A 27,729-nucleotide genomic window follows, 5' to 3' on the forward strand; every position below is an offset into this window, starting at 1 on the left:
TGGAAGAGGCTTAAAATTATGAATATTAATTTAATTCTTGTCCTATCTTTCTTACCGTTGTTGGTGAACATTGCTCTTGGGTGAGCAAGTTTCCAAGTGCCTCAAAACAAATAAAATAATAATAATAATAATAATGCAAAAACTGTAATAATAGACAAAGAAGGGCATTACATAATAATAAAGGTAACCACCCAGGAAGATATAACAATTGTACATATCTATGTACCAAACACTGAAGCACCTAAAAACATAAAGCAAATATTATGGACATACAGAGAGAAGTTGATGGTAATAAAATAATAGAATGGAATTTTTTAATGTTTATTTATTTATTTTGAGAGAGAAAGAGAGAGAGCAGGGGGCACAGAGAGAGAGAAGAGAGAGAATCCTCAGCAGGCTTTGCACTGTCAGCACAGAGCCCAACACGAGGTTCAATCTCATGAACCTTGAGATCATGACGTGAAGCAAAATCAAGAGTCAGACACTTAACCAACTGAGCCTCCCAGGCTCCCCAGAATAGGATTTTAATACACCAGTTACATCAGTGGATAGATCACTCAGAAAATAAATAAGGAAACAATGTTTTTGAATGATACATTAGATCGGATGGACATAGTAGATATATGCAGAATATTCCACCCAAAAACAACTGAATACACATTCTTCTCAAGCACACATACAACATGCTCCAGGATTGATCACATGTTCGGCCACAAAATTCTCAGTAAATTTAAGAAGACTCAAATCATATCATGCATCTTTTCCAACCACAATGGTATGAAACTAGAAATCAATTACAAGTAAACACACAAACACACACAAGAAGGGTAAACATGCTACTAAAAAACGAATGGGTTAACAAAAAATCCAAGTAGAAATAAAAAAATACATAGAGACAAATGAAAATCAAAAAACATGTCCCAAAACTTTGGAACACAATGAAAGTAATTCTAAAAGGGAAACATATTTGTCTTTCTCTGTCTTATTTCACTTAGCATTATACTCTCTAGCTCCATCCATGTCATTGCAAATGACAAGATTTCATTCCTTTTAATGGCTGAATGGTATTCCATTGTGTATATATACCACATCTTCTTTACCCCTTCATTATCAAAGGACACTTGGGCTGCTTCCACAATTTGCTATTGTAAATAATGCTGCAATAAACATAGCAGTGTACATCCCTTTGAATTGGGGTTTTGGCAGTAAATATCCAGTAGGTGATTACCAGATGATAGGGGTAGTTCTTTTTTTAATTCTTTAAGAAACTCCACACTATTTTCCACAGTGGCTGCACCAGTTTCCATTCCCAGCAGCAGCGCAAGAGAGTTTCTTTTTCTCCACATCCTTGCCAACACTTGTTTCTTAAATTTTATTTTAGCCATTCTGACAGGTGTAAGGTGATATCTCATTGTGGTTTTGATTTGCATTTCCCTGATGATGAATGATGTTGAACATCTTTTCATGTGTCTGTTAGCCATCTGCATGTGTTCTTTGAAAAATGTCTGTTCATGTCTTCTGCTCATTTTTAATTGGATTATTATGGGGGGCAGTGAGTTGAGAACCATATAAAGTTCTTTACATATTTTGGATACTAACCCTTTATCAGATATGTCATTTGCAAATATTTTCTTCCATTTTGAAGGTTGCCTTTTAGTTTTGTTGATTGTTTCCTTTGCTCTGCAAAAACTTTTTATTTTGATGTAGTCCCAATTGTTTTTCTTTACTTTTGTTTCCCTTGCCTCAGGAGACACATCTAGAAAAATGTTGCTATGGGCAATTTCAGAAAGATTATTGCCTGTGCTTTCTCCTAAGATTTTTATGGTTTCAGGTCTCACATTTATATATTTAATCCATTTTTTAAATTTATTTTTGCTTATGGTGAAAGACAGTGATGCAGTTTCATTCTTTTGGATGTAGTTGTCCAGTTTTCCCAACACTTATTTGAAGAGACTGTCTTTTTTCCCATTGGATATTCTTTTTGCTTTGTCAAAGATTAATCATCCACACAACTGTGGATTTATTTCTGGGTTTTCTATTCTGCTCCAGAGAGCTATGTGTCTATTTTTGTGCCAGTATTGTACTGTTTTGATTACCACAGCTTTGTAATATAACTTGAAGTTTGAAACTGTGTTACCTACAGCTTTGCTTTTCTGATTTCGCTCATGGGGAATGTAAGAAACAAAGAAACAAAAAGAGAGAGAGAGAGCAAAGAGAGAGAGAGAGAGAGAAAGAGAGAGAGAGAAACCAAAATACAGACCCTTAACTATAGAGAACAAACTGAGGGTTACCATAGGGGAGGGGCGGGGTGGGGGCAAGATGGGTAAACAGGCAATGGGGATAAAGGAGTACACTTGTCATGATGAGTGCTGGGTGTTGTATGGAACTTTTAAATGTGTGTACCTGAAACTAATATAACAGTGCATGTTAACTATACCAAAATTTAAAATAAAAATTAAAAAATATAAAGTTTTTAATTTAAAAATAATAAATAAATAAATAAATAAATAGGAAATACATAGCAATAGAGGCCTACCTCAAGAAACAAGACAAAGCTCACATAATCTCACCTTACACCTAAAGTAATTGGAAAAAGAACAAAGAAAGCCCAAGGTCAGTAGGAAAAAGGAAATAATAAAGAAATAAAGAAAGAAATGACAGAGACTAAAAAATCGACAGGAAAGATCAATGAAACCAAGAGCTCACTCTTTGAAAAGATAAAATTTAAAAACCTTTAGCCAGACTCATCAGACAGAGAAATACAAATACCATATGATTTCAATTATATGTGAAATCTAAAAAACAAAACAAACAAATAAATAAACAAAAAGCAGAATCAGACCTGTGCAGAAAATAAACTTATGGTTGCCAGAAAGGAGAGGGGTGGGAAGGTAGGCAAAATCAGTTAAGGAGGTGGGAGATACAAACTTCTAGTTATGGAAACAATAAGTCATAGGAATAAAAGGTAAAGCACAGAGAATTTGGTTAATGGTATTTTAATAGCATTGCATGGTAATAGATAGTAGCTACACTCGTAGTGGGCATATAGAGTTGTTGAATCACTATGTTGTATACCTGAAACTAATGTAACATTGCATATCAACCATATTTAAAAAAAGACAACCCACAGAATAAGAGAAATATTTGCAAATTATGTACCTGATAAAGGACTTGTATCTAGAAAATATAAAGAATTTTTCCAATTCAACATATAAAGACAACCCAATTAATAAATGGGTAAAGGATCTGAATATACATTTTTCCAAAGAGGATATACACATGTCCACTAAACATGAAAAGATACTCAATCTCATTAGCCATCAGGAAAATGAAAATCAAAACCATAATTACATACCATTTTATTCCCTCTAGAATTGCTATAATCAAAAAGGCAGGTCAATAGCAAGTGTTAATGAGGATGTGAAGAAACAGGAAACCTCATACACTGCTTGCAGAATGTAAAATGGTGAAGGCATTTTGGAATACAGTCAGATAATTTCTCAAAAGGTTTTAAAGACTTACCGTATGACCCAACAATTCTATTCCTAGGTATACACCATATATATATATATATATATATATATATATATATACACACACACAAATATATATATATTATATATATATATTATATATACAAAACTGTTACTCAAATGCTGATAGCAACATTATGCATAATAGACAAAAAAGGAGTCAACCCGAATGTCCATTAATTGATGAATGAATGGATCAATAAAATGTGGTATATCAATATAATAGGATATTATTAAGCAATAAAAACAAATGAAATACTGATACACACACTACAACATGGAAGAACCTTGAAAACATCACACTAAGTGAAAGAAGCCAGTGTCAAAAAATCACATATTTCATGATTCCATTTACATGGTATGTCCATAATAAGAAATTCTGTAGAATCAAAGAGTAGATTAGTAGTTGCTTAGGGGGTGGGTAGGTTGGGGGGCTTGGGAAAAACAGGGACTGGTAATGGATATGGGGTTTCTTTTTGGGGGTGACAAAATGTTCCAAAAATTATGATGATGATTGTATAACTCTGAATATATTAAAAGCCATTGAATTTTACAGTTTAAAAAAAGGAAAAGGAAAAAAATCCCACAAATTTCCAATATTTGGAATGAAAAAAAGGATATCACTACAGGGTATACAGACTGTAAAAAGATAATAAAAGAAAATTATCAGCAGCTTTGTGCCAATAAATTTTACAACTATACAAAACGGTCAAATTCATGAGTGGCATAAATTATCAAAATCGATTATGATGTTTAATTTTATTTGTCAACTTGAATGGGCCATCAAATGCCTAGAATTTTGGTCACATATTATTGTGGATATTTCTGTGAGAATGCTTTTAGATGAGATTTACATTTAAATAAATGGAATCTGTGTAAAGCAGATTGCCCTTCATAATATGGCTGGGCTTCATCCAATCAGTTGAAGGCCTGAATGAAACAAAAAGACTGGTGTGGTGCTAAGCATGAGAGAATTCTCCAGCAGACTGACTCATCTAATTTGGCTTTATCTGATTCTATAGCAGATGGCCTTCAGATTTCAAGTGGAAGATTAGCCTTTTTGGATCTCAAGCCTGCCGACTCACCCTGCCAATTTTGGACTTGCCAGCCTCTCTATACCCATGTGAGCCAATTTCTTAATAAATTGATTAACTCTAGCTAATACACTAATACAAAGAGAAAAAGAAAATCTGAATAAAGTTTCATTTATTGAGAAATTTTATTTTACAACCCGTCTACACACACAAAAAAAATTTCGTCACACATGATGTCCATAGTGAATTCTAGTAAACATTTAAGGAAGAAATGGTACTAGTTTTTCAAAAACTCAGAAAAACAGAGTAAAGTAAAAAAATCCTAAGTCGTTTTATAAGACCAAAATTACCCTGATATCAAAACTAGAAAAAAATATCACAAGAACTTTTCAGACTAATTTCAAAATCTTAGCAAATAAAGTATGTACATTTAAAGGGAAAATATAGTATTCCAGGCAGGATTTATCCCAGAAATGCAAGGTTGGTTTACCACTCAAAAATCATTTATTGTAACTTTTCACATTAACTAAAACAATTTTGGGAAACAGAATAAAGTCCAATTCTCCTTTCCAGATATTAATATATTTCACAAGGCAGTTGTAACAAAAACATTGTAGAACTGATTTAAAAATGGTCAAATACACTAACTTAGATAATGATGTGAAGAACAATAGATTCTTATATATGAGAATATAACAAATTTCATAGTTGACCACACAAATCAGTATTACTAGATATCTATTTCTAACCAGTACTAAATAACCATTATTCAGTAAATTGTGTTGACAAAATGGGTTTCCCACTTGCAGAAAGCAAAGTTGATTGAATACTTCAGAAAAATCACAGGTAATATTTAAAATATTTAATAACTAGTATAACAAAATGACACTAACTGATCAAAGTGAATTGGCATCGTGACACATAACTAAAAACTATCAGCTTTCCAAATATGTAACCCTTAATTTCTCGATCCTAAATACATAACAGACACCAGGGCAGTGGTGGGGACAGTCACCCAGAGACATCAGAATGCAGATTTTTATCAACTAACTGTCTTAATGACCAAAATGACTATACCAGAGTAAACAACTTGATATCAGCCCCATGATAGACAGCACAAACCATAAAGACATAAAAATAAACATAAGACTTAAGAGCTTATAGAAAATACAGAGTAACAACTTTGGGACCTTGAGATGGGGAAAGAGTTCCTAAACAAGAGTCAACAGTAGGAAGTATCAGGAGAGATCTAGACAGGGTTGCCTATAGCAAAATTAAAGATTTCTATTAAAGTGGTAGTCATCAAAACAGTATGGTACTAGCACAAAAACAGACACATAGAACAATGGAACAGAAGAGAAAACCCAGAAATAGACCCACAACCCTTCAACAAATCAGGAAAGAATATCCAATGAAAAAAAATCTTTTCAACAAACGGTGTTGTGAACGCTGGACAGAGACATGCAGAAGAATGAAATTGGACCGCTTTCTTATACCATACCAAAAATAAACTCAAAATGGGTGAAATATGTAAATGTGAGACAGGAAACCATCAAAATCCTAAAGAAAAACACAGGCAGTGACATCTTTTACCTCAGCCATAGAACCATCTTACTAAACATGTCTTCAGAGGCAAGGGAAACAAAAGCAAAAATGAACTATTGGTAAAATCCTTCCACACAGTGAAGGAAACAATCAACAAAACTAAAAGACCACCTACAAAATGGGAGAAGATATTCACAAATGACATATCTGAAAAAGGGTTAGTATCCAAAATCTACAAAGAGCTTAATGGGGTGTCTGGGTGGCTCAGTCAGTTAGGCATCTGACTTCAGCTGAGGTCATGATTTCACCACTCATGAGTTGTAACTCCTCATTGGGCTCTGTGATGACAGCTCAAAGCCTGGAGCCTGCTTCTGATTCTGTGTCTCCCTCTCTCTCTGCCCCTCTCTCGCTCATACCATGTCTCTCTCTCTCAAAAATAAACATTAAATTTTTTTTTAAATAAACATTTTTTTAAAAAATTAAAAGAAAGAACTTATCAAACTCAACATCTAAAAAACAAATAATCCAGTTAAGAAATGAGCAGAAGATATGAACATTTTTCCAAAGACATACAGATGGCCAAAAGACATATAAAAAGATGTTCAACATCACTCATCATCAGGGAAATACAAATCAAGACCATGATGAGATACTGCCTCACACTTGTCAGAATGACTAAAATTAACATCACAGGAAACAACAGATGTTGGTGAGGATGTGGAGAAAGGGGAACCCTCTTACACTATTGGTGGGAATGCAAACTGGTGCAGCCACTCTGAAAAACAGTTTGAAGATTCCTCAGAAAGTTAAAGATAGAACTACCCTATGACCCAGCAATTGCACTACTAGGTATTTACTCAAATGACACAAAAATACTGATTTGAAGGGGCACATGCACCCTGATGTTTACAGCAGCATTATCAGCAACAGCCAAATTATAGAAAGAGCCCAAATGTCCATTGACTGATAAATGGAAAAATATGTGGTATAGATAGATACATGTAGATAGATGATGATGATGATGATGATGATGATGATGATAGATAGAGATTATAGAGATACATATATAGATATAGACGATATAGATGATATAGACATAGGTATATACAATGGAATATTACTCAGCCATCAAAAAAGAATGAAACCTTGGGGCACCTGGGTGGCTCAGTCAGTTAAGTGTATGGCTCTTGATTTTAGTTCAGGTCATGATCTCATGGTTCATGAGATTGAACACCACGTTGGGCTCCATACTGTAAGCATGGAGCCTGCTTGAGATTCTCTATCTGCCCCTCTCTCTTTATCCCTCCCCACTCTCTTTCCTTCTCTCTCTCAAAATAAATAAATAAACATTAAAAAAAAGAAGAATGAAATCTTGCCATTTGCAATGACATGGATGGAGCTAGGAAATAAGTCAGAGAAAGACAAACATATGATTTTGCTCATGTGTGGAATTTAAGAAACAAACCAGAGGAACATAGAGAAATGGAAAAAAAGAGAAAGAGAAGGATGCAAACCGTAAGCAACTCTTCACTACAGAGAACAAAGGACAATGTTCTCTATACATTGGGGTTGATGGACAAAGGTGGATGGGAAATGGACAATGGGTGTTAAGGAGGGCATTTGTTGTGATGAGCCCTGGGTGTTTTTTGTAAGTGATGAATCACTAAATTCTACACCTAAAATCAATTGTACCATATATATTAACTAACTAGAATTTAAATAAAAATTGAAATTAAAAAGTACATCATGTTCAAAAATAGACAAATGTGTGACAGATTAGGAGAGGATGTTAGCAATGTCTAAAACAAGAATTAAATGTTCTAAAACTTAAATTTTTTAATATAAAATTATGTACATTATCAAGAAAAAAGAAGAGCAAAAATGAGTAAAAAGTATAAGTAGATAATTCAGAGAAAGGAAAACCAGAATGACTAAAAACTTCATTTAAAAAACACTAAGCAGGGAGCCTGGGTGGCTCAGTCAGTTAATCATCTGACTCTTGATTTCAGCGCAGGTCATGATCTCACAATTCAAGATTTCAAGCACATTGATAATAAATGATTTTATTATTAATATTAATAAATAAAAGCATTAGCATAAAGCTATATGAAGGGCATGATATTAGTATATAACAATGTGAAAAGTGTGGCTATCTCAGTTCAGGGCACCAAAGTCCCCAAAGGAAAATAAAGGAAGGCTTCATGTTTCACAACAATTATTAAGTTAAAATCAAATTACATTTTGTAAGGTCTCATTGTAACAAAAATACTTTCACATGGGTATCCTCTCTGGAAAATGTGTTTCATTTCAAACCACTCTGAAATTTACCAAGGCATTGTTAACATGTGCTGTCCTTAAAAACAGGAAAAGGAGTGGGAGCTTGTTTTGAAATTACTTTTGCTTCCCAAGACAGACACACAGTTCCTGGCAGACACTAATAGGACAACACTCCCTTGGTTTTGAAGCAGAACATCAAAAGGAATGAAGAGGAGTTGGCGAAGCAGAGGGTAATTCCTACTACCTTTCTCTGACCCAGCAATTCCCAGGGCCATTGGTAAGAAGGGTTGAGGTCTAACAAAAAACAAAGTGATCAGGACAGGAAGTGTGGGAGCAAGGACATACACAGATGAAAACAAATGTGTCATTTTAACAGCTACATCCAATGGCTTCTGATCATTGAAAACTAGTTTCAGTTCTTGGTTCATACTTCTATTAAAAATCCTTTCTTATCACCTCAGCCTCCATTCCAAAAATGCCTCGCTATGATGGTAATCAACTTTCAAAAATTGTTGTTACCCTAGGGGGATAGGTTTCTTTTTACAGAGATTGAAGAACGAAACACAATATCATGGCATTATATGGCTCAGGAATTCTGACAGACTATCTAACCAATGTTCCTTTGCTGATTAGAAGTAATACAGTATAGGTGGCTAAAAATTGGGTTTTAAACGAAATAGAACTTTGCATCTAGACTGAGTATTATTGTAAGTGATCTTGGAATTTTCTCAACCTTTCTTCACCTCATTTCCCTCATTTGTAAAGTCAGGTAAGACATACCTCACATAGTTGTTTTAATCTCAAGTGAGATAATGCTCCAAATATAGATTAACACAGTGCCTAGTAAGTATTGAAAATCCATTGAATACACTGCAGACATTTTTATTTTCTTGTTAGCTAAACAAATGCAAAACAGTTAAGTTTAAATACTGAGGAAGCAGAGTAATTTCCACACATGGGATGACATCTGAACAGAACACCAGTGCCAGGTGAACAAATCTAGGGACCCTACACAGCATGATTTTTAAGACTCCAGATATGCTGATCTCAAACATGTTGCAGGCATCTCTCACTGCAACAGGCAACTCTTTTTCATGACTTTCTTTGGACTTGCTTTTAAAAGTCAGCAGGAGAGGAGTCCTGGGAACACTTCACTTTCATGTGAATGAAGTTCATCTTCACCTACCCCCTCTCAAAATATTCTGCATACTGCTCTGTCATGATTCTTATCATTGTCTTTATATTTATCTAACCTTATCACCCCCAGTGGATTGTCACTTCCTTGAGAACAAAGATAATCTTTGTGTCTCCTGTATATAAAGGGTAAATAAAAAGCACACAGAAAGAAAGGAGTCACAACACTGAGCAGTACCTGCTGTGGAAACTGGGGACATTATCTAGGCAACTGGGTAGAGAGATTGAGAGAGGAATTACTGAAGACAAATCTCACCACCTTCACATTGCTGAAATCAGGGGGGTCTATTTTATCACAATGTTCAAAAGTAAACATGCTGCTCCTAGCTAACTGAAATTACTAATTCGATTTTATAAGATTGTTTCATTAAGAAATTAGAAATATTCAGGAAATGAGGAGAAACAAAATTTGCTGAAGATTTAAATGAATTTCTTTTTCTGTATGTAACATGCAAAATCCCCAGTTAAGACAAAATAACCTGCTGGAGCCATAAGTTACATCCAATGAACTCAAATTTTTTTATTTCATTTTAACCACAGTCAGAGGTTAATTTTGATCCTAATTTTTTAGATCATCAAAGAAAATCTGTAGAAACAGAATCCACAAGATGACAACTCATGGAAATGACTCCACTAGGATTTCAGACTTTCTCCTGAATTGTTTTGTCAGGTCCCCCAGCTGGCAGCTCTGGCTGTCCCTGCCCCTCAGCCTCCTATTCCTCCTGGCCATGGGGGCTAATGTTATTCTCCTAATCACCATCCAGCTGGAGGTCTCTCTACACCAGCCCATGTACTACCTGCTCAGTATTGTCTCCCTGCTGGACATTGTTGTCTGCCTCACTGTCATCCCCAAAGTCCTGGCCATATTCTGGTTTGACCTCAGGTCCATCAGTTTCTATGCCTGCTTCCTCCAGATGTACATCATGAACTGCTTCCTTTCCATGGAGTCCTGCACATTCATGGTCATGGCCTATGACCGCTATATCTGCCACCCACTGAAGTACCCATCCATCATCACTGACCAATTTGTAGTCAAGGCTGCTGTCTTTATTTTGGCCAAGAATGCACTTCTTACTGTGTCCATTCCCATCCTCTCTGCCCGGCTCCATTACTGTGGGAGAAATGTCATTGAGAATTGCATCTGCCAAGACGTCTGTCTCCAGGCTCTCCTGTGATGATGTCACCATCAATCGCCTCTACCAGTTTGCTGGAGGCTGGACACTGCTAGGATCCGACCTCATCCTCATCTTCCTCTCCTACACCCTCATACTGTGAGCGGTGCTGAGACTCAAAGCAGAGGGTGCTGTGGCCAAGGCCCTGAGCACATGTGGCTCCCACTTCATCCTTATCCTCTTCTTCAGCACCATCCTTCTGGTCTTCGTGCTCACTCATGTGGTGAAGAAGAAGGTCTCACCCAATGTGCCAGTCCTGCTCAACGTCCTCCACCATGTCATCCCTGCAGCCCTCAACCCTATAGTTTATGGAGTGCGAACCCAGGAGGTCAAGCAAGGAATCCAGACATTACTGAAGAAAGGGTGGTAATAAGGACAACAGGATCTCTGCATTTCTAATACATGATGACTTATAAATCAGTTAATGGAAAATTGGGTTGAAACTCATAGCTCAAATAAATTGAGATAGTAAGTTCAAGGAAAGAAGTAAATTTAAATCTGAAACAATTTCTTGACTCTATCCCTCTGCTTCAAATCCTAATGCTCCCCCAAGAAAAATCTCGCATTTCTGTGACTTTTTAAAAATTTTTCCCAATCTTTGGAGTTCTATTCTGTCCGAAATATGAGAACTCAGGAGGATGAACTCTATAGTTGAGAAATAAATCCCAGTTAATACTGTATTTACATTTCTATACAAGTAATTTTTTAAATATAAAACTGTGGGTATCAATGCCCTTGGTTGTAACATTGTTATTAATTTATTACTGTTTTTAACCTAGTTGCATAATGCAGTTGAAAAAGACCACAGTATTTAAATGTCAGGTCTGAATGATGAATAATAGCTAGAGTCCATAAGTAAATCTCTTTCCATTACCTCCAACCAAGCCAGTAATTTTCTTCTCTTCCCATCTTTGCCCAAGCAAAGACTGCGCCTTTTCTGGTGCAACCCTCAGAGGGCTAAGGCTCTTGCAAGAATTGCTCACATGTGGAGAAATGAGATTTACTGGGTTTCAGAGAAGTTATCACACAAAGCCTCTTCTTTGGTGTCCTCACACCAGTGTCTGTGCTTGAAGCTTCATCTTCAGAATTCGAAGACTCACTCTGCGATGTGCGTATAGGTTTCTGCTTTGGTGTACTAACATGTCACAGCATCAGAAGATGTCCCAGCAATGAAACGTTAAGCTATTAGGGCCTACTATTAATTAAGCAAAGACTTCCTAGGCAATTGCTCTGGTATAGAAACTTTGTTAGAGTTTGAGGGCACAAAGATGCACAGAACAAATATGCAATCATTGAGGAATGCATATGCTATTTTTTAGACAGAATATAAAGCAATCTAGGCCCTATAAAATTGAAGAAATATTTTTTTCCACATAGAAGGAGGTGGAAAGAAATGAGGTATAAATAAGCACAGTAAGCAACTTACAAAAGAGAAAATTCCTGAGATGGTGAGTTAAAAGTTCTGAACTCTAGTACTTGCACAACCACATACAAGATTGTGACTGGAAACAAATCAGTAGCCTCACTGAGTTTCAGCACCTTCATCTGTTACATGAAGACAGTGAACTAGTTATTTTAAAACGTATTGCTTGTTCTAAGAGTCTATGAAACCATGTTTTGCCTTTAGATAGGCAAACCCTCTCCTTTCTCCTTTCTCCCTTTTTTCGTTCAGTCCCTGTGGCTGTTTCCACTTTTCCACTGTCTCTCCAGCTGCTTTTTTGGGGGGTGGGGTGGTGGGGAGGGGTGCTTTTCCCATACTCACACCCACCCACCCACACCCACCTGTCTCCATCCTCTATCCACAAGCAAAAACAGCTCCCTGCCCTCCACGGCTTCTCTCTTCCCCAGTTCACCTCTCTGAGCCGCGTACCTGGCTTGGTTAATCATCAAATCAGTTTTCTAGGTGTGCAAGATGGTTTAGTGTTGATCTGGCTGCATTTCAGAGACAAGAGACGCAAAAAAAACTTCCATGCTTTTCCAACACCTTGCCTCCTCCCCTAACAGGTAGGTGGAATACAGCCATAGAGAGGGTGGGGCAGAAGCCCAGGGCATTGTCCACAGGGGAGATCTGCAAGTAGCAGGGCCCCTGACAAAGAACAAATGGCTATTAAAAGGTGACAATCAGGATGCCTGGGTGGCTCAGTCAGTTAAGAATTCAACACGCTTAGGTTACGATCTCATGGTTCATGTGTTCAAGCTCCGCATTGGGGTTCTGCACTGCTGGTGCTTCTCTCCCTGCCCCTCCCCCAGCTGCTCCCTCTCTTTCCCTCTCTCAAAAGACACAAATAAATAACCTTTAAAAAGTTAAAAAATAAAATTTAGAAAGAAAACAGGTGGCTATCAGTCAAGACCTGGCAAAGGACTAGAGATCAATGTAGAGCTAGTAAATGGGAACTCACATCAGAACCACAGCAGGGACACGATCCTACAAACCAGAGACGTACAGGAGAAGAGGCTGGAGTTCAAATGCTGGACCTATTATTATCATGGTACTATAGATGGAATGCTACAGCACAGAGAACATTATATCTTGGGAAAATTTAATTGGAATGGTGCTCAACATTAAGCATCTTCTTTAAATATTGGTTGATTGCATAATTTCATCCTCATTACTCCTAGACTGGATGCCAGTGGAGGCAGATCTGAGCTGAAGAGAACATTATTAAATCTGGCTAGGGTAGCTGTAAATAAAGGAGACCTAAAACAATTACCTTTTCCCATACACCTTACCAGGTATTCCAGGATCTCAGATGGGGTGGCAGGGACAGCGGCACATTCAGCCTGGCTACCAAGTGGTTTCAAGTTTTCTATTGACTACATATTTAATAACATCTTACTGTATTAATGTCTTTAATTTATATTTTTAGTGAGGTACAATTTACATAACAGTATATTAATTTTAGGGGTACAATATAACGATTTTATATTGTATATATTGCGAAATGATCACTATGGCCAGTCTACCTAACATCTATCACCATACATAGTTACATTTTTTTTTTATGATGAGACCTTTTAAGATATTCACTCACAGCAACTTTCAAATATACAATATAGTTTTATTAACCATACATGCCCATGACTTACTTGCTTTATAACTGAAAGTTTGTACCTTTTGACCCCTTTCACCCATTTCACCCATTCCCCCCACCTCTGGCAACTATTAATCCGTTCTCTGTTTCTATAAGCTCAGGGAGGGGAGGAGTTGTTTGCTGTTTGTTTAGATTTCACATGTAAGTAAGATCATATGGTATTTGTCTTTCCCTATCCGACATATCTCACTTAGCATAATCCCCTCAAGGCCCATCCATGTTGTCACAGGTGGCAAGATTGCATTTTTTTTGGCTGAATAATATTCTATTGTGTGTGTGTATATGTATCACATTTTCTTTATCCATTTATCTGCCAATGTGCATTTAGGTTGTTTCTATCTCTTGGCTATTATAAATAATTTTGCAATGAACATGGCAGTGCATGTACCTTTTCCAGTTAGTGTTTTCATTTTCCTCAGATAAATGCCCAGCAGTGGAATCGAGGGATCATTGGGTGGTCCTATTTTTTTTTTAAGTTTATTTATTTGGGGGGAGGGAAGGGCAGAGAAAGAGAGGGAGAGAGAGAATCCCAAGCTTGCTCCACACTTCCAGCACAGAGCCCAATATGGGGCTCAAACTCACGAACCATGAGATCATGACCTGAACCAAAATCAGGAGTCAATACTTAACCAACTAACTCAACAGGGTGCCCCATGGGTAGTTCTATTTTTAAGTTTTTGAGGAACCTCCATATTGTTTTCCACAGTGGCTGCACCAGTTTGCATTCTCACCAACAGTACATAAGAGTTCCTTTTCTCCACATCCTTGTTAACACTTGCTATTTCTTATCTTTTTTATTTTAAATTTATTTATTTAAATTCAAATTAATTAACATACAGTGTAGCATTGGTTTCAGGAACAGAACCCAGTGATTCATCACTTACAAATCTTATCTTTTTGACAATATCTATTCTAACAGGTGTGAGGTGGTATCTCATTGTGGTTTTGATTTGCATTTCCTTGATAATTAGTGATGTTGAGCACCTTTTGACGTACCTGTTGGCCATCTGTATGTCTTCTTTGGAAAAATGTCTATTAGATCCTCTGTCCATTATTTACTCAGATGTTATTGCTTTGTTTTTTTTTTTTGTTTTGCTTTTGAGTTGTATGAGTTTGTTATATATTTTGAATATTAATCCCCTTATCAGATATATGATTTGCAAATATTTCCTCCTATTTAATAGGTTGCCTTTTCATTTTGTCAATGACTTCCTTTGTTGTGCAGAAGCTTTTTAGTTTGATGCAGTCCCAATAGTTTATTTTTGCTTTTGTTGCCTTTGCTTTTGGTATCAGATCCAAAAAACCATTGCCAAGACTGATGTCAAGGAACTTACTGCTTACGTTTTTGCAACTCTTTAAATGTTAGAGTTGTATCCTCTGGGGTGCCTGGGTAACTCAGTCAGTTAAGTGACTCTTGATTTCATCTCAGATCATGATCTCATGGTTCATGAGCTTGAGCCCAACATTGGGCTCCACACTATAAGTGCAGAGCCTGTTTGGGATTCTCTCTCCATCTCTGCCCCTCTCCCCTGCTCACACTGTCTCTCTCTCAAAATAAACATTTAAAAAAATAAAATACAAAGTTGTATCCTCTATTTTGAATATAAGAAGTCCATTACTCTGCTAAATTATGTTAATGAATGCTTTTATTCTAACAAAAATGACATAACTTTTAATGTTTGCTGAAACCAGCATATGAAATTTCATCAACAAATAGTACTATTTAGGGGGTGGGTTGGTGCTTTTTGTTTTTTTTTTTTATTTGAGAGAGAGAGAGAGAGAGAGAGCATGCCTGAGTGGGGGAGAAGGGAATAAGGAAGAGAAAGACAGAGAGAGAGAAAGAGAATCCTAAGCAGGCTGTATGATGAGCATGGGCTTGATCCCACAACCCTGGGATCATGACCTGAGCCATAATCAGGAGTCAGATGTTCAACTGACTAAGCCACCCAGGCACCCAAAATAGTACTATTTTTAGATCAAGATTCCATAATCCAGATGCCACATAATGTGATCAAAAGTTTTGAGACAGTCAAAATTATTCATTGAAAAAGCACCTGCTATGTGCCAGACAAAATGCCAGATACAAAGAAGAATTAAAGAGCTTCTGATTTTAATGAGATTGTATTCTTTTGGGAGTGGCAAACAAGTATGGATCCAGGATACTCAACACATCAATAAGTTTCTTGAAGAAAGGTATAGAATTAAGTGGATAATTCATCAACATAATTCATATCACTCGTCTAAATAGGATTTAAATCCCACCTATATACTCCGATGACTCAAACTTCTGTCGCTAGCTTAGATCTGGTCCCTGAATAGTGCCATATGTACAGTTGCTTACTTTTACTTCTCTATTTGGATATTTAACAGTCATTTTAAAAGTACAGTCATTTGGAGGAGTTTGGTATGGAAATAGAGTTAGGTGTCCAAAGCCAAATTTCTGATATCACATATAAAACTGGCTCCTCAGTTAATGGCAATTCTGCCTTTCCAACTGTTTTGCAAACAGCCTTGAAGAAGCAGACTCTTCATTATAGAGAACAAACTGATGATTACCAGAGGGGAGGTGGGGGAGGGCAGATGGGTGAAATAGGTAATGGCGATTAAGGAGTGCACTTGTGATGAGCACTGGGGTGTTGTATGGAAGTGTTGAATCACTATATTGTACACCTGAAACTAATATTAGACTGAATGTTAACTACCTGGAATTTACATAAAAACTTAAGAAAAATAAAGGCTTGGAGTCATCCTTTACTCCTCTCCATCTTTTATATCCTACTTATGGACTCTCAGCAAATCTTTGACCCATAACTTCAATTTTTACTCATCACCTTAATCCAAGCCATTATTACATTTCACCTGGATTACTTAAATTAAGTCTTGGGGTCTCTGGGAGGCTCAGTGGGTTGAGTGGGGTTCCTGGGTGGCTCAGTAAATTGAGTGTCTGACTTTGGCTCAGGTCATAATCTCACAGGTTCATGAGTTCGAGCCCCACATCAGGCTCACTGCTTTCAGTGCAGAGCCCGCTTTGGATCTTCTTTCCCTCTCTCTCTGCCCCTTCCTTGCTCACACACACACTCTCTCTCAAAAATAAATAAAACAGGGGCGCCTGGGTGGCTCAGTCGGTTAAGCGTCCGACTTCAGCTCAGGTCACAATCTCATGGTCCGTGAGTTCGAGCCCGCATCGGGCTCTGGGCTGATGGCTCAGAGCCTGGAGACTGCTTCGGATTCTGTGTCTCCCTCTCTCTCTGCCCCTCCCCCATTCATGCTTTGTCTCTCTCTGTCTCAAAAATAAATAAACATTAAAAAAAAACTTAAATAAATAAATAAATAAATAAATAAATAAATAAATAAAACATTTAAGAAAATATTGTCTTCATTGGTTCCCCTGTTCCTACCCACATCCCCCATGTTATATTTAAAGTGCTATCTCATCCTTGCCCTAGGAATTAAATGTGATAGTTACTCAGAATGTAAAGACTAAGAAGTATATGGAAGGTATTAAATAATTATTTAATGAATGGGTATTGAAGGATCATGATGGCAACGGGTTAGAATAAAAAGGTAATTGTTGCCTAAACATGTGTTCAGTGAGGATTTGAGGAGGCGATAATGAGGGTAAATATTATGACAGTGTCTGCAGAAGGTTTAAGTTCAAGATGAGGGTAGCAGCATGGATGTCATATGTGTTCCTCGGGGCATTTAGATGAATCTATCACTAAAACAGACTTTCATAATCTGGATCTTTGACTCATATCTCTCAAAACTGGTACTTGAATAGTTTGAGAATCCCTTGCTTGATTTCCTGGGTTCATACTCCATAAACAATGGGGTTCAGGGCTGGTGGAATGAGGTGGTGCAAGACATTGAGAAGAATGGGTACCTCTGAGGGCGCCTTCTTTTCTGCCTTGTTTGTGAAGATGAAGACAAGCAGCAATGTATAGAAGAAAAGTATAAGAATGAGATGGGAACCACAAGTACTCAAGGCTTTGGTTGCTGCACCTCCTGACTGCAGACGTTTAACAGTCCTCAGGATGAAGCAGTAGGATAGTAAGATGAGCACTAGGTCAGAACCCAGTAGACACCAAACACTCACAAATTGGTAGAGCTTATTTGGGTGAATATCCCCACAGGAGAGCTTTGCTACAGAAATGTTGGCACAGATACAGTTCTCCACCACATTGCTGGCACAGTAGTTGAGCCTGGCAGCCAGAACTGGTGTGGGTAGTGTGGCCAGAAAATTGCAGAAGACAATGAAGATGGCTGCATAAATGACAAATTTTTCAGTGATGATGGACGGGTAGTGCAGAGGATGGCAAATGGCCACATAGCGGTCATAGGCCATGACCAGGAAGGTGGAAGACTCCATAGGAAGGAATGTATTCATGATGAACATCTGCAGAAAGCAGCCTGCAAGGCTGATGGTCTTCATGTTGAACCAGAAGATGAGCAGGACCTGCCAGAATCATTATTCTCAAAAACTGCATTCATTCCCACCCTACAGTACCTAACCTTGGGGGAAACTTTCAATGGCTTCAACCATCTGCATCCCCAAACCACAGCCCTATAATCCCAGCTGGGACAGTATCTTAATTTAAAATACCTTCTATGTGCATCCCAAGTAGAGCCTTATTTATACCCTTTTCTCCCCATCTATAGACCATGCCTCTTGTTTAATGTTTACTTCTAGCCTGTCTTCTCTTGATCCCCAGAGTTCTTACCCAAACTCCAGTTGAATGCATCACAAGAACACCAAACTCAGTAAGTTCAATATTTACATTTGGATACTCTCCACCTTCTCTAGACATATAAGAAATCTCTTTCAATTCTGCTTCCTATCTCACTATATGATATAAACATACATCCAGTTACACTTTAGAGAGTAAATTCTAGAGCTCTTGGATGTAAAGGTGGGATCATTCTGAGTCAAGGAAAATCTCCCTAGAAGTAAAAAGAATGTAAAAACTTGGAATATCATTGACTCAGACATTGAGAGAGGGCCTGTCAGTTGGGAAAGAATTAAATCTTTAAAAAATGGACACTACAGGAAACCATCAAAACCCTAGAGGAGAAAGCAGGAACAAACCTCTCTGACCTCAGCTGCAGCAATTTCTTACTTGACATATCTCCAAAGGCAAGGGAGTTAAAAGCAAAAATGAGGGGCGCCTGGGTGGCGCAGTCGGTTGGGCGTCCGACTTCAGCCAGGTCACGATCTCGCAGTCCGTGAGTTCGAGCCCCGCGTCAGGCTCTGGGCTGATGGCTCGGAGCCTGGAGCCTGTTTCCGATTCTGTGTCTCCCTCTCTCTCTGCCCCTCCCCCGTTCATGCTCTGTCTCTCTCTGTCCCAAAAATAAATAAATGTTGAAAAAAAAAATTAAAAAAAAAAAAAAAAAAGCAAAAATGAACTATTGGGACCTCATGAAGATAAAAAGCTTCTGCACTACAAAAGAAACAATCAACAAAACTAAAAGGCAACTGATGGAATGGGAAAAGATATTTGCAAATAACATATCGGACAAAGGGCTAGTATCCAAAATCTATAAAGAACTCACCAAACTCCACACCCGAAAAACAAATAATACAGTGAAGAAATGGGCAGAAAACATGAATAGACACTTCTCTAAAGAAGACATCCAGATGGCCAACAGGCACATGAAAAGATGCTCAATGTCTCTCCTCATCAGGGAAATACAAATCAAAACCACACTGAGATATCACCTCACACCAATCAGAGTGGCTCAAACGAACAAATCAGGAGACTATAGACGCTGGAGAGGATGTGGAGAAACGGGAACCCTCTTGCACTATTGGTGGGAATGCAAACTGGTGCAGCGACTCTGGAAAACAGTGTGGAGATTTCCCAAAAAATTATAAATAGATCTACCCTATGACCCAGCAATAGCACTGCTAGGGAATTACCCAAGGGATACAGGAGTGCGGATGCATAGGGGCACTTGTACCCCAATGTTTATAGCAGCACTTTCAACAATAGCTAAATTATGGAAAGAGCCTAAATGTGCATCAATTGATGCATGGATGATGGATAAAGAAGTTGTGGTTATATATACAATAGAATACTACTTGGCCATGACAAAGAATGAAATCTGGCCTTTTGTAGCAACGTGGATGGAACTGGAGAGTGTGATGCTAAGTGAAATAAGTCATACAGAGAAAGACAGATACCATATATTTCCACTCGTATGTGGATCCTGAGAAACTTAACAGAAGATCATGGGGGAGGAGAAGGGGGAAAAAAGTTACAGAGAGGGAAGGATGCAAACTGAGAATAAACTGAGGGTTGATGGGGGGGTGGGAGGGAGGAGAAAGTGGGTGATGGGCATTGAGGAGGGCACCTGTTGGGATGGGCACTGGGTGTTATATGGAGACCAATTTGACAATAAAATATTTTTTAAATAATTAAAAAATTTAAAAAATGGACACTGAGAATGAGAGGGGACATATCTGGGAGCTGTGACAGACCCTGTGTGACGGTATGGACCACTCACTGAGGATTGTCCTTCAGGGGTAGTAGGATTTATAGCAGCAAAACAAACCACTATTTAAAGAAAAATAACTGAATGCTTGGAAGTCAATCCAGAAGGGGTCTGACCTTGGGGATGACAGTGAGGCAGAGGATGATATCCAGCACGGAGAGGATGGCAAGCAGGTAGTACATGGGTTCGTGCAGAGATGACTCTTGCCGAATGGTGAGTAATAACACAAAGTTGGCCCCAAAGCCAAAACCAGGAGGGGAGCAAGGACTACAGATAGCCAGTGCTGTGTTTCCTGCATTCCTGGGAAGCAAATCATCAGGAATTCAGTCACCTGGGTGCCTGTGTTGTTGAGAAATAGTACCATGACTGGCAGGTGGGCCTGAAACTGGCTGAAAGGAAAGACATGAATTCAGGGTTTGACTGTTTCATTAACAATCTCCTAACTGATGTATCTGCTTTTGTTCTAGGCTGTCATGTTTCTCCACAATTCTGTCGACATGAAATATGTCTACAATTTAAATTGTACAAGTGACTCTTTGTTAAAACAATGTCCTTAGCATTCATAACCTTATGAATAAAAAATAACTCCCTTCACGAGTATATTCCAACTCCACACATAAACCCAGCCACTGACAGAACATGCTTTGCTCTTTGTCTCAACTCTGTGTTTTTACATGTCATCTCCTTCTCCTAGAATCAACTCTCTTTCCCTCAAATAACTAACTTCTTCTTGTTGCATTCTATCTGGAACAAGAGTTATAGGTCTTAGAAATGGTTTTTCTTAAAAACAAAAACAAAAAAAAACGTTGAAGGGGCGCCTGGGTGGCGCAGTCGGTTAAGCGTCCGACTTCAGCCAGGTCACGATCCCGCGGTCCGTGAGTTCGAGCCCCACGTCAGGCTCTGGGCTGATGGCTCGGAGCCTGGAGCCTGTTTCCGATTCTGTGGCTCCCTCTCTCTCTGCCCCTCCCCCGTTCATGCTCTGTCTCTTTCTGTCCCCCAAAAAAAATAAATAAAAAACGTTGAAAAAAAAAAAAGAAAGAAATGGTGTTTCTTGTTACTCTTTCTGCATCCATGGTTAGATGCCTCCCCTTTCCATTGTTTCCCTATGATCCTTTAACTTCCTGAGCATGCTGCTATTAAAGCATTAATAACACTCTCCTATACAAATGGTATGTCCTATTTGTCTGCCAAAAAGTCTGTGCTCCATTTGTCAGCAATGAAATCTTATCTTTTTATAATAGCACAGAGAAAAGCACCCTGCACCTGCTGACATAAAAGGCACTCAATAAGTACAAGTCAGATATATGAAACTGACAGATTGTTGAAAGCATCATAATACCCTTGACTCTTTTAATTTAGCATCTCCATATCTTGATGTACTGTGAACCACTGGCAGTCTTGCTTAATACTCACTAAAAAGCAGAACAAAGCAGAATGGGAAAGAAAAAAAAAACAATTAGTGGTGAAACCTAGGGGTGGAAACAATAAATACAAAATTACCTGTGCAGTATCTTATTTGCATCTGTAGTCAGTAAGTAGCTGCTTAAAAATAATAAAATAAAAACCATTATATTTCCTTGGTAAAGGAGAAAAAATAAGGAAATAAGGCTTCAAGAACAAGAGAAGAACTAACGGAATAGTTAAACATGCCCAAGGACAGGATGCTGCACAAACTGGAGCTTCAGTTCTCTTCAAGGATCTTCTTAACCATCCTGGACCCTGATGGGAAGAAGTTGCCAGGTTCTGCTGTTGTTCTCCTCTGAGGCAGAGGAAAAACCATCCCACCATCCCTTAGTGATGAATTTTGGCGCATGTTGTTTGGGTGCCCCTGAATACACACACACACACACGCACGCACGCACGCACACACACACACCTCCAAATCGATATTTAGAGCTCTCCATTTTTTTTTCTTCAATATATAGTGCGGGCTTCTTATCAGCCTTTTCTTTTATCTAGACCAGTGGTTCTCAAATGTGGGTGTGTATGAGAATCACCTGGAGAGCTGGTTGAAACACAGATTGCTGATACCAATCTCCAGACTTACCTATTTTGTAGTTTGGGGAGAAAAGTCAAGAATTCACCTTTCTAACAAGTTCCCAGGTAATGCCTATGCTGCTTTTCCAGGGACAATACTTTGAGAATGATAAAGCTACATCCAACTGTCATTAACTGGCCTAACCACTGATTTAGGCTAACCCTAATCCAAGACTGCCACCTCAGTTCAGCCAGCCCTAGCCTCAGCTCTGCTCAGCTTCAGACATCACATTGACTGCTTCTCCCATTATCTTTACTTAAATTTGACCACAATTCTGGCCAACCTCTGATCTCCCAACTTTAAAGTTATCTTCCTCCCAGGGACACCCTGGGAATTCTATAGGTTCCTGTTTCATGGTTTTATCCCTCTGCCTGGATCTATAGTTCTTAGGCACCTTTCCTAGGAGGACCAAAGCTCATTAAAGTCAAGAAAAAGGTACACATCATTTTTCTTTGTGGCAGTTGGCACAAATCCAGACACTTAAAATATGCCTCAAATAATCAAATCAGAGACAAAGCTGAGCTGACCTTCTGTGAGCTCACCTGACCCACAACCTAATGTGTTCATGCTCACACATTGGTTGATCTTCAAGTCTTCACATACCAACATCTGAGGATACAATAACATTCTTCTATATGAGCAGTGAATTAAACTGAAGTGCAAACTCAAAAGTGTCACTTATGCTTGGCTTTCCAACATACTGTTTCCAAAATACCTACAGAGAAATTCTGCCCCAAATGGCAGTTTGATCATCCGGCTGCTATCAGCCAAAGTGTGACTTCTCAACCTCTCACTAGCCCACTGCATATGACTCTGGTAAAACAGGAGATATTTATGTGATCTGAAGAGAAACCAAAGTATTGTGGCTTTGGCCCCTGGACGACTTTATAAAGATGTCTCTATAACAGCCACTCTCCTGTGGCTGGAAACATGAAGAGTTTGTTTGGGCATCCTGCTCCCATGGGTTCCTGCCTCCGTGCAGATGCACACACACATTTCTAATGTAAAAAGAGATTTCTGAATTTATACTCAGATGAAGTGAAAGAGCAGTGATTGGCTCATAGTTTCTTTTGAGGCATCTGCAAGTTACATGAACTGAGATGTATTACTTGTAATAGAAAGAAATATCAATCGGGGACTCAGAGGATGTAACTAAAAGACCCTTGAGAAAGACAAATGACATCAGACTTATGAAATGACTTCATCTTATATATTAGCTGCACTCTAGAAAAAATTGTTTTTAAAATGAGTACTTTATGATGATTTATTTTATCATTAATTTATATTAAGTTTTTCACACAGGGAAAATATGTCACTGAAAGGAAAACAACTATATGGAATCCTGAGTACTTCAAACAGTATACTTAAATAGACTAGTAAGTCAAGAATATCATCTTGACTGATTTTATGCTGGGATTGTCACCAAAATAATACTAAAAAAGATTGCATAAAATTTCATTAATCCAAAATAAGACAAGAAAGTAGAAGGAAATTAATATATTTGAGGTTATATACAAATAATAAGATGGTAGCTATAAAGCAATCAGCAATTGCATTTATGTAGATAGAGCGCATATTCTAAGTACAAGACTAAGACTATCAGATTAAATATATCCATAATACTTACAAAAGATGCATTTTACTTTTTTAAATGTTTATTCATTTATTTTGAGGGAGACAGAGAAAGCGCCTGTGGGATAGGGGCAGAGAGAGGGAGGGAGGGAGGGAGAGAGAGAGAGAGAGAGAGAGAGAGAGAGAGAGAGAGAGAGAGAATCCCAAGTAGACTCCATGCCATCAGTACAGAGCCTGATGAGGGGTTTGACCCCACAAACCATGAGATCATGATCTGAGCCAATATTGAGAGTCAGATGCTTAACCAACTGAGCCACCCAGGTGCCTCTGAAAGACAAATTTTAAATATAAACACCAGAATCACTGAAAACAAAAGAAAGGAAAAAATATATCAGGAAAATACTAACCAGGAGAATGTGAGTAGCTATACTAATCTGATTAATGCAAACATTAAGGCAGGAAGCATAACCAGAGATAATGAAGGACATTTTATAATAATGAAGTGATTATAATGATGAATTGGAAAGTGTAACAATATCACAATTTCTATTAAAATAATGCAAAAACATTAACACAAACAAAAGGTGAAATAAATACACAATCACAGTGAGATTTCAACATGACTCTCCTAAAAGATGATAGAACAGCTGATAAAAAGAAGATCCATACAGATATGAAACATTAGAAGAATGTAATTAACAAACTTTACCCAAATGACACGTGCAGAACATTGTACTCCGTAACAACAGTATTAATATTCTTAAGTAAATAAAACATTATCAAAATCAACTAAATGCTGAAACATAAAAAAATTTTCAATGAATTTCAAACTATTGAAATTATTCAGAATGTTCTCTGACCACAGTGAAATTAAGCTATAAAGCAATAATAATGTATCTGGAAATCCCATACTTCATACAAATTATACATATCTAAATAACCTACGAGTAACAGAAAAAATCAAAGTGGAAAGTAGAAAATATTTTGAACCCATGATAATGAATATAAAACATAAAAGAATACATAAAAATAAAACTATAGTCAAATATATATACATATATGTATATTCTATATTACATTTAACATATTTTAATGTATTACATATGATAAAATGGAATATATTATATATGAATGAAAAGAAGAATAAAAATCAATGATTAAATATGCCATCTGAAAAAAAAGAACTAATCAAAAAAGAAGGAAAGCAATAATTAAGACATCAGAAAGATTTCCCAAAGATAAGAAACCTGAAGAAAACTATGCCAAGGCATATCATGATCAAATTGCTTAAAATCAATGATAAAGAGAAAATCATAAAAGTAAACACAGGAAAAAAAGACATTATATACAAAGAGGAAAAGTTAAGGATAACAGCAGATTTCTTGTTAGAAACCATTCAAGTCAGAATATGGAGAAGCAACATCTTTAAAGTACCAAAAAAAATTTTGTTAACTTGGAATTCTATATTTAGTGAAACAGAACATTCTGAACATTCAGAAAATTCTGAATAATTTCAATATCTTTCAAAAATTAAAGAGAGAAAAATCCTTTTTCAGGCATACAAAAGCTGAAATCATTCACCATCGGGAGCCCTGAACTGCAAAATATATTAGAGGAATTCTTTGGAGCAGAAAGAAAATGATACCAGATGAAAATCTGGATGTGCAGAAAGAAATAAACAGTTCCAGATATGATAATTACATAGGTAAATAAATAAGCAAACTAGTGTAAGATTTTCATACTATATATGAAATGGTATATCACTTGAGGTGCTCTGTGGTAACTTAGTGATGCAGACTGTAAACTCTAAAGCAACAACTAAATTAAAAAAACAAAAAGTTATAACTAATAAACCAAAAGAGAAAAAGAATCACAGTGAAAAGAAATACTCAATCCAATATAAAGCATAAAAACAGGAAAACATGGAACAAATAACAGGTGTGATGTATAGAAAACAAGTAGCAAGGTGGTAGATTTAAATCCCACCATATCAATGATAAAATTAAGTGCAAATAAATTAAACAACCCAATTAAAAGGCCAAAAATATGAGTCTGAATAAAAAGCAAGACCCAATTACATGTTACCTATGAAAACACCACTTCAAATATACAGACAAAAATAGGTTAAAAATGAAAGAGTGGAGGAAGAAATATCATTACAAGAAAAGAATATAAGGGCACCTGACTGGCTCAGTTGGAAGAGCATCCAACAGTTAATCCTTGGGTGGTGAGTTCGAGTCCCATGCTGGATGTAGAGATTACTAAGAAGAAAGAAAGAAAGAAAGAAAGAAAGAAAGAAAGAAAGAAAGAAAGAAAGAAAGAAAGAGAGAAAGAGAGAAAGAGAGAGAGAGAGAGAGAGAGAGAAAGAAAGAAAGAAAGAAAGAAAGAAAGAAAGAAAGAAAGAAAGAAAGAAAGAAAGAAAGAAAGAAAGAAAGAAAGAAAGGAAGGGAAAAAAACTTTGAAAATAAAAAAATTGAAGATATAAAAATGAAGCCTTTAAAAAAGAAATCAATCTCTCACATGAACATGTATATAAAAGTTCTTAAATCATTAGCAAATCAAATGCAATGACATATGACATATGAAAATGGTAAGTGACCACAAACAAGGATAATATAATATTTGAAAACTAATGTGATCTGCTCCATTTACAGAATAACAAATGAAACTATGTGAATATCTCAAGAGAAGCAGAAAAAGCATTTGACCAAAGTAAATACCCATTTAGAAATCTTAGCATATTAAAATAGGAGGGAATTTCCTTGATCTGATAAAGGATATTTCCAAAACACCTACGGAAGTCACAGGCAATCAATGGTTAAATGGTAAAGACTTGTCCTTTAATAAGAAACAAAATAAAAGACAACAAGGTCCAATATCACCACTCCCTTTCAACATGGCACTGGAGAGTCAAGTCAGTGAGTAAATCTGAAAAAAACAGATAGCAAGCAGCAGGATTGAAAAGAAAGGAATAAAACTGTCATTTTGCAAAGCATATAATTATGTACTTCAAAAACCCAAAAGTAGAATACTAGAACTAATACATGATTAGATTTATCAACCAAAACATGGGCAAAACACAATTTAGCTGTGTATGACAATAAACAGAAAACAAAGAACATATTCACAATAGCATCAGAAAAATTAATACCTGGGAATAAGTCTAAACAAAGATTACATAATATTTATCCTGAAAGATACAAAATTGGAACCTAAATAACGTACAGAAATGAGGTTATGGATTGGAAAACTTAATACGGTATGGATGTCAACCCTCCCGCAAAGTTAATCTCTAGATTCAATGCAATCCCAGTCAAATTCCCAGCAGTTTCTCCTCCACCATTTTTTTTACCAACTCCTATGTAAAACTTCATATGGGAATTGAAAAAGTCAGTCTTAAAGATGAACAAAACTGCATGACTTATATTGACTGCCAGATTTCAAAACATTACAGAGCTTTAGGAATTAAGATGGTGTGCTATTGACACAAGGGTAGACATATATATATAGATATATAGATATAGATAGATTATAGATATAGATATAGATATAGATATAGATATAGATATAGATAGATATAGATATAGATATATATAGATATATATATCGATATATATAGATATATATATAGATATATATATCGATATATATATATAGATATATATATCGATATATATATCGATATATATATATAGATATATATATAGAGAGAGAGAGAGATATATAGATATATATATAGATATATATATAGATATATAGAGATATATATATAGATATATA

General features: G+C 36.9%; 2 pseudogenes; one reads left to right on the plus strand and one right to left on the minus strand.

Annotated features, from left to right (window-relative positions):
- Positions 1–10,191: 10,191 nt before the first annotated feature.
- Positions 10,192–11,125, plus strand: LOC102960726 (annotated as a pseudogene).
- Positions 11,126–17,534: 6,409 nt separating this feature from the next.
- On the minus strand, positions 17,535–20,706 carry LOC102953591 (annotated as a pseudogene).
- Positions 20,707–27,729: the final 7,023 nt, after the last annotated feature.

Source organism: Panthera tigris, chromosome D1 (assembly GCF_018350195.1).
Source record: "Panthera tigris isolate Pti1 chromosome D1, P.tigris_Pti1_mat1.1, whole genome shotgun sequence".
NCBI lineage: Eukaryota > Metazoa > Chordata > Mammalia > Carnivora > Felidae > Panthera > Panthera tigris.